Source organism: Coenobita brevimanus, chromosome 23, assembly GCF_032717465.1.
Source record: "Coenobita brevimanus isolate Jiangsu-jjx chromosome 23, ASM3271746v2, whole genome shotgun sequence".
Taxonomy (NCBI): domain Eukaryota; kingdom Metazoa; phylum Arthropoda; class Malacostraca; order Decapoda; family Coenobitidae; genus Coenobita; species Coenobita brevimanus.
The window spans coordinates 41,275,002-41,284,430 of record NC_136976.1 but is presented as its reverse complement, the minus strand read 5'-3'; the positions used below and the strand labels follow the sequence as shown (position 1 = coordinate 41,284,430).

General features: G+C 40.8%; 2 non-coding genes across 2 annotated transcripts; both read left to right on the top strand.

The window, feature by feature from the left end:
- The first annotated feature begins 3,983 nt into the window (after positions 1-3,983).
- Positions 3,984-4,073, top strand: TRNAY-GUA (transfer RNA tyrosine (anticodon GUA)). Its single transcript is given in 2 exon segments — positions 3,984-4,020; positions 4,038-4,073. It is a non-coding gene; the product is annotated as a tRNA-Tyr (tRNA).
- A 1,391-nt stretch (positions 4,074-5,464) lies between these two features.
- TRNAY-GUA (transfer RNA tyrosine (anticodon GUA)) lies at positions 5,465-5,552 on the top strand. Its single transcript is given in 2 exon segments — positions 5,465-5,501; positions 5,517-5,552. It is a non-coding gene; the product is annotated as a tRNA-Tyr (tRNA).
- The last annotated feature ends 3,877 nt before the right edge of the window (positions 5,553-9,429 follow it).

Here is a 9,429-nt window from a genome sequence, read left to right as displayed (position 1 = left end):
GATGACGTATTCTCTTATTTTATTCTTGGAGACAGCGTGCTTTGATGGTATGGTTATAAGCAGTCATATCGGTATAATGAGTATAAATGGGATGGTGAAAAGGGCATACTTGATTATGAAGGTGAAAGGAAGCGTGATGAACCAAGAAGGTGGATAGATATGGTAAATATGTGTGAGAAAGAAAGGAATGGAGGCTGGAGAACTGTCAAGGGATCCACCTGCTTGGATGAAGTTTCGACGAAGGAGTGTATGACAAGGGTTTGGCAACTAGTTTGTCAGATTGAATCTGTATAATAGGTAATTATGAAGCTTCATGTCAACAGGTGTGCCTATTATAAGTAAAGTAAGGATTTCAGGGTATTGAATGGTGCATGAATGAGTATATGGCCCATTTCACTGAGTATGCTGTTGATTATTTTTCCCAACATCATATTCTTTCCTTAACTTGTTTTCTGGACTCTACCTCACCCCACCTGCAGCTGGCAAAAAGAGGCCGGTTGATGGTGATGATGATGATGGTGATGATATCTTCCAACGATTTTATTCACCTTAAGGCAAATTTGTTGAATTGGTGGCAGTATATAGTGCACTGAACATAAGAATAAAAGAAGAGAGGATAACTACAGTAGGGCAGTTGGCCCATGCTAGTCAGCGCCTAGAAAAATCTGACAAAACTGATTACATAAGACAAGGATAGCAAAAAAGGCTCCCCCGTCCACTAAACCTCTTGCATTAAGTTCTGGACTAGGGAGCCTTCTCATCATCATCATCATCATCCGGACCTCCTTTCTCACCCAAAGGTAGGGTGAGGAGTAGCAATGTCCACACAGCACAAACTTGCCCAGTCCAAATAGGCCACGCTTCCATTCACTCATCATTCAAGCCCCCGGAATCCTGGCTCTACCGGATACACCAAAAACATTCACCACATACTGCAGCTTCACACAAACTTATCCGATTGAGTCAACCAGGACTCTGCCATGTTCACAAGGGGTGCCAAAATCCCTGATCATGCACTTCTTCTCACAACATTCATCCAGCCAGCTCGATCTCTTGTCAGTTCCCTAGCCTCACCGACTTCCAAACCTCTCATTCTCAAACACTCATCCACCATATCTCTCCACCTTCTCCTTGGCCTACCTCGCCTCCTCCCTCCTTCAAATTCGCTCAGATATACCCTTTTTACCACTCTAATGTTATCCATTCTTTCCACATGACCATACCATCTCAGGACACTCTTCGATTCTGGTGTCCACCTACGTCCTCACTCCACACCTTTCACGAATCACATTATTTCGTATCCTATCCACCCTCTGTACTCCACATACATTCCTCAGCAGTCCCATCTCTACTGCTCTTACTCCTGACTTTTCATTTTCATGCCATACCATAGTTTCACACCCATATGTTAAAGTTGGCACTAACACTCCCTCATGTAAGTCTCGCGCAGCTGCAACACTCAAGCCTCTGTTTCTTATCAAGGTCTTCATTGCACAAGTTACTTTTCTTCCTTGTGTCACTCTACTTTCAACTTCTTTTGCACATTTTCCTCTCTTTTCTATCACTGTACCCAGGTATTTGAACTCTCTCACCAATTCCAGTCTCTCTCCATTCACTGTGACATCACACTGGGAGTCACCTTCTATCTCAATAACCATCACTTTACTCTTCTCTACATTTACTCTCAAGGCACGACGCTCACAGACATCAGCAAAACTCTGCACTAGCCTACCAAGTTCTTGTCCGGTACTTGCAAGCAGTACCGCATCATCAGCATACAACAAATATGAGAAATTCCATCTATCACCATTCATTACTAACACCATCTCTCTCTCTATTACTCGTGCTTTTACTTCTCTCATCACCCCATCCATCCATATATATATATATATATATATATATATATATATATATATATATATATATATATATATATATATATATATATATATATATATATATATATATATATATATATACATATATATATATACATATATATATATATATATATATATATATATATATATATATATATATATATATATATATATATATATACATATATATATATATATATATATATATATATATATATATATATATATATATATATATATATATATATATATATATATATATATATATACATATATATATATATATATATACATATATATATATATATATATACATATATACATATATATATATATATATATACATATATACATATATATATATATATATATATATATATATATAAATATATAAATATATATATATATATATATATATATATATATATATATATATATTGAACAACCATGTGGAAATCACACAACCTTGTCGTACTCCCACATCGATCGTGAACCATTCACATAGATGCCCATTTACCCTTACACAAGCTTCGCTGCCATCATAAAAACTCTTGACAGCACCTAGCAGCTTACCATCTACACCACACATACGCAAAAAACAATCCCTCTCTGTCTACTTTGTTATATGCTCTTTCCAGATCCATGAATGCCATAAATACCTTGTGGTCCTTCTCACAAGCCTTCTCTGCTATCTGTCTCACTGCAAATACTTGATCCACACATCCTCTGCCACTCCTAAAGCCACCCTGTTCATCACTCACTAGGGCTTCTTATATCTCTCTTACTTTCTCTATAATAATTCTTCCATATACCTTCCCTGCCACACTCAATAAACTTATGCCACGATAATTCTTGCACTCACTTCGGTCACCTTTATTTTTGTACAGGGGAACAATCAAAGCTTTTTTCCACTCTGCATGCACAGTTTCACTCATCCATGCCTTCTTACATATCTCCAACAAGCACTTCATTCCACTCTTTCCACTACACTTAAACATCTCTGCATACACCTCATCAACCCCAGCTGATTTCCCATTTTTCAGCCGCTTCACAGCACTCTTCACCTGTGCGAGTGTCACGTCTCCTGGCACTGCATTCCTTCTCTGCACACCCCGAAAACCAATCATGTTTACAGCCGCTCTGCTCTCTCTATTCCCATTCATCAGGCCTTCTAAGATGATTAAAACTGTGTGGTAGCATATACAACAAACAACAAAAAAGTCAGCGAACTGAAGGGTTAAACACAATATGGATAGTACAAGCACAGTACAACGTTCTTTCACAACTTACTGTATTCAAACTGGTGACATTTGAAAGTGCGTGGCATGTAGGAATGCATCTGGAACCGGTCTGTCAAGTGCATGCCCAGAGCCAGAAGCAAACAAAAATATTATATATATACAAGGAAAAAATATTATATATATATATATATATATATATATATATATATATATATATATATATATATATATATATATATATATATATATATATAATATTTTTTGCTTGTTTGTTTCTGACCTTGGGCATGCACTTAACAGATCGGTTCCAGAGGCATTCCTACAAGATTACACTGTAGTTGCAAGAATGAATAACAAAATGTGACACTGTACTGAATAAGTAATGAAGACTTTTCTTACCTCTTCAGTACGAGTGCTTTCGCTTCAGCTAAATATACTAGCGTGGTGGCAGAGAGAGAGAGAGAGAGAGAGAGAGACAGACAGACAGACAGACAGACAGAGAGTGTGTGTGTGTGTGTGTGTGTGTGTGTGTGTGTGTGTGTGTAGGAGGAGAGGAATAGGAAGACGCCCATCATCCACTCACTCAGTACGGTATCTACGCTGAATGTCAAGTCTGATGGTTTCTGGGAATCCGGGAATCCATTGGACGGTAACCAAAAACCCAGTATTCCCGGCGGTGTTACGTGAATGGGAGAGGGTTGGCAAGAATTAGCTGTTTCTCATCCTTTATTTTTACTCGCTGGCAAAACTTCAGAAGCCTCGCAGGGTTCGGTACCTGCCAAGGGCCCGAGAAAAGTGGGCACCCATCCCTCCCTACCACCTCGCTGCGTCACTCCGCGTTCCACTTTCTCCTTTCTCAGCGCCTTCGATAGCTCAGTTGGTAGAGCGGTGGACTGTAGTTGGTTCTATGACAGACATCCATAGGTCACTGGTTCGAATCCGGTTCGAAGGACAAACATTTTGGATCTAAGTTGCACATGACACTCGGTATCACTTTTCAACTAGCTACTTGTTCTGCATATTGTATTTTGATATTTTCCCTCACTTATTTATTGTTCTAATAGCAACTTAGCTTATCTCAGTAACATACTAGGTCATGCTGAGGTGAAATGCACCTAATAAATCGCGAAGGCAGGTGCCTTACCATCTCCAAAGTTACTCAGCATACGACCCATGGTACTACGGAAAGTATCGTTATGACGACAGTTCAGCTTCTTGGTTCTTGCTACTATGTTAAGGACGAATTCAACTTCAAATTAACCTTGGCTTTCAGGCCGTGTGCATCAACCTTAAATCGCAAAGGGTAATGCAAACCCCCAATATTTGAAGGTCATTTATGGAACACCTATGGTTAATAGGTATGGTCAGCCTGCATCCCACATTACAGAGCGCAGTCAGCAGCCATATAGGAGGGCTAAATGTGTTCCATCATCGTCACACTCATCAAAAATAATCATAAAAATTTGGGACTGTACCATCCCACTTTGCATCTTCACACTAAAGCAAACGACCATAGGTTTCAAAAACACCTGTTCCTGAGATATTACTTTGTACATTAAGCCTTAAATTTATATTATATCTTACTGATACAATCTACGGCGATATTTAAAAGAGTGAAAAATAATAACATAGAGTTAAGGCGTAATGCACAAAGCGAACTGGCAAGGAAGAAATGATAAGACATCTTCCACAGCAGGAAAAATACGGCCCTTTATCACTACCACATGATGCATTTACCCACTCCACTCTCTTCCCACCACTCCCTACTCCACACTGCAGCCAAAGTTTACATCTTCCACTCCACCCTCTGCGACACACCTTCCAGCCCACCTCCTATCGGCAACATTTTTTTTTTTTCCTGCATAACATCGCACTTCCACAACCTCCGTCCCACAACCATCACCGTCTCAATTATCTTTCAATCCCATCCCTGAAGCACATTTTCTGTCTACAGATCCATTCCATACCAACAAATTCTCCACATGAATCATCAAATTCCCCACTGCATTGCGTGCAGTACAACACAATACTTTTCACTCGATACCATTTCGAAATCATCCTCCCCCCCATCCTACTCTCTCTCTCTCTCTCTCTCTCTCTCTCTCTCTCCCTCCTCCTCCTCCTCCACGTCCTTCATTTTGTTCATCATCTTACCATCCACATTTTCTTCAGCCTCTTTCCTTCCCTTCCCTTCTCCTCTCTCACCTCTGTTCCTATTTTATAATTCTATTGCCTTTATTCTCTGCTCTCTTCCTCTTTCTCCTTCCCTGCCAAACTTCTCTAATCCCTCACCCCTTCCAACTCGCTGCGTCACTTTGCGGTCAACTTTCCTCGCTTCCACCGCCTTCGATAGCTCAGTTGGTAGAGCGGTGGACTGTAGTGGTTGATGACAGACATCCATAGGTCACTGGTTCGAATCCGGTTCGAAGGACGCAAGCTTTTGAAAATGCTGAGTTGAAATCGTATACATACAACAGAACTCGGTATAATATAAGCTAGCATTCAGTATGTGATCGTCACTAACCCCATTCACCTGAAAGCGTCCCCTTCATTACGTTTCGCTGCTAAAGTATGTTGTTGATTCAGCTTAAGAGAGCCATTTTGTAGTGAAGAAATTAATTAAGGCCGTATCTAACAGTTCTCCCTCGCAAGTTTCCCCTGGGTTGAAGAGTCATCTGAAGATAGCAATAATATGAATAAAACGGATGTTCTTTAGTTGACTGATTTAAAACAAGGATGGCAAAGTCATAAGCAAACATGCATTTTGTGAAAGTCGTGAAATCCTTAATGAGAGTATGGCGTGAGCCTTCCTGCTGAATGTGCTCTATATCTTGGCATGAGGACTGATTTCTGCCAGTGCTCACAGGTTTTCCTTACAAGCAGCATATTGCCACTACAGTGTCCTCAAGACTTAGGTTCGTGTGTGTGATCCTTGCCGTAAGCAGCTGATTCCTTGTTATGCGCTGATCTCAGATTTAATAGCTTTGCAAGAGCGGGTAAAATAAGGAAACGGGGAAAGAGTGTAGGTAAACCATGCCTTATCCCGACAGTTTCCGTGACGAGGGCAGTATCAACAATTCTGTACACGTGTGGCGCTACACACAGCGCACCCCAGCCTCTTCAGTATACGAAACAAGGTAAACCGTGCCATTCTGTCACAGGCCTAGGTAAAATCGACATATATAACAAACTGAGGTAATTCCCTCCTGTAACTACATTGATAATTAGCCTTATTTCAATGCACTTTTTTGTGAGTTACGATCTCTTTCTCTGCAAGGGATGAAGCCTTGCATCAAGTTAGCACACAACACGATATGATACATTTTCACTATTATATTCATTATAATTCCTCTATAACTGCATGGAGGTGTTTGGTCTGAGCCTTAAACCTTGTTTGAAATTAATTTGCGGATCTGATATGCAAGCTCTCCCTCAGTAATAACATCATCAAGGATTTGTATACCTCTCGGTGTTCGAAAAAAACAAAAAAGTTATGTTTTAGTTTGAAAGCCATCGATATTTAAGATCTGTTACTCCCGGTGGATCATACAGATCTTCAACAAACATCTTGAAATATTTATCTGATCGAGAAATGCTACGATCATAAACAACCTTATATTCACCAACCCAGACTGTTACACACACACACACACACACACACACACACACACACACACACACACACACACACACACACACACACACACACACACACACACACACACACACACACATTCCTCTCTCTCTCTCTCTCTCTCTCTCTCTCTCTCTCTCTCTCTCTCTCTCTCTCTCGTGCTATTCCAACGCACACTTCTCTCCACATTTTTCTGCTCCCGCCACCCACCCACCCTCCTCACTTGCTTGCGTCACTGCTCGTTCAAGTTCAACTTTCCCTTTTCCTACCACCTTCTGTAGCTCAGTAGGTAGAGCGGTGGACTGTAGTTAGTTCATGACAGAGATCGTAGGTCACTGGTTCGAATCCGGTTCGGAGGATATGCACTTTTGAGAATAAACAATTGAAACACATAAAACAGGGATCGTGAAGGTGTGGGCAATCAACCAGTTCTACACGTCATTGACTTCTTTAGTATGGTGACGTGTTTTATTGATGTGTTTTTGCAACCTCCAAACTATCTTGTCAAAGTTGGGGAAACTTGTCGTACTGAATAGGTTTATGAAAGATATATCTATCCCCTTGGGTTCGAAAAGTATGTCCAAAAGTGAATAAAAATCTCTGGTGATAAAGACAAAACTGAATATATGGCAACACATTCAAGAGATTATCCCATCAGCCTGAAGACGTCATACTTTATTTATTGGTGTTTAGAGACGTTTCTTTTCAGCTTTTGAGAAATTCCTTGTAGTGAAGGGGCTAATTGGGGCCGTACCTAACTTTTCCAACTCGAAAAGTCCAACATTAGTTGAAAATTGCTGCAATAATGGAATAGAAATTACGTTTTCGGGTTGAAGGAGTTAAAGCGGGGATGACAAAGTTTGTGAAAGCCATTTGTGAAACCGATAATGAGAAAAGGTGTGTGCCTTGCTACCGAATGTTTTCTATAGCGCAGCAAGCAGGTTAATTACCGCCAATGGCCACAACTTTACCATACCACCTGCTTACTGTGACGCTAAGATCCCGAAGACGAGGCTTCTTATGATACTTGCCGTGTGCAGAGGATTCTTTGTTGTGCACTGATCTCAGGTTTTGCAACAACTGTCGTCTATTTGATCCTTTCACTAGGAGGTATTAAGATACAAATTCCTTCCTTCCCATATCAGCAACAAACTTACTCTTTTTTTTGTCACATTCCAACTTACTCTCCTCCCTGCCTACCTACCTCCTTACCTTCTTCTTACCTCCTTACCTACACTACCTCCCTGCTTAACTCTCTTCCTGCCTCCCTGTTTACTTACCTGCCAACCTACCTACCTGCAATACCTCCCTGTCTGTCTCCCTACCTACAGTACCTCCCTGCCCAGTTCCTAGCCTACCTCCCTACTTACCTACTTGCCTTCCTGCCTACTGCAGTATGTACTGTACCTACATTCTTACTTGCTTTCTTCCCTGTCTGCCCGTCAACTCCACCAGCTACTGAGGCAGCGACGCTGGTTGAGATTTTTTTTTTTTTTTTTTTTTCCCATGTTCCCACCTGGTGTGGGGGCGACTTGGAATTAACCTAACCGTGTTGAACATTAAAGAGGAATGCACATTGTCAGGTTGAGAGGATTCATATGACACCTCTGTCGTGACAGTTAGTCTATAACTGCGATTTGTAGGACGAAGACGAACGCAAAGATGTATAGAAAACTTTCGTTCTCATTCAGTCGCTCCTGCCTCTTGACTTCATCTTCAAGATTAAATGACCTTATGCTATTCGGGGTTTGTATACATATTCACCCTCACAGTTTTAGTCCCTTCAGTACGACGGTGATGTACTTTTGATTGTATCACGGCTACTACTAAATAGTTTCCGATAGCTTGAGAGTGACACTCCTTTATGATGGACGTTCATCTTCTGGAAATGGTAAAATAAAAAGTGAGTCATCAGGCCGCAGATGCTCAAAATACCGCATATAAAACCATATCTGTGTGTGTGTATGTGTGTGTGTGTGTTAGGACGGCCCATATTTTAACATTTTAGACAGACTTATCCCATACCTTTTCACATTACTCTATCTCCATTAAAAAAAAAAAATAACTGGGGGTGAAATATGAAGCATATGCAATAATATTTAGAGGTGAATCAAGTGCTTCAAACTTTGCTTCCAATTTGTGAGGTTATAGTGAACCACCATGCAGCACTGCACTGCAAATTTAATGTGCACAGATCAAGGCGCATGTGCTGGCTGCATTGAGCCGCTGAGGTTGGCGGTTCACAGCAGTAAGGTATATCTGACATTTTTTTTTTTTAGTACTGTGCGGTACAATAGTTTCCTTCAGGTACAGAGGGGTACGTAGCGGTGCCATACTACAATGGCATTATTACCAAGATGCAAATGTTATCGACATCAAAGAGGCACTGATATCAGATATGGTCTTGACAGTTCACTGGGACAGAACGCTTATTCTTGATCTCACAGGAAACATACAGGGACTGGCCAGGCCAGCTTACTGACGAAACTGTATTCAGTGTCATCCTTCAAAGCTGGGTTGACTGTATAGTGCGTGCCATATGCTTTGACACAATTACCTTCAACACTGACCGGTCATGCTGTACAATTGTTGGTCTTAGTGGTCGCTTTAGGAGAGTGCCTGGGGCCCACCGGCACACAAGCAGTCCTCGTTTTCAGGAGGTTCCAAACACAGT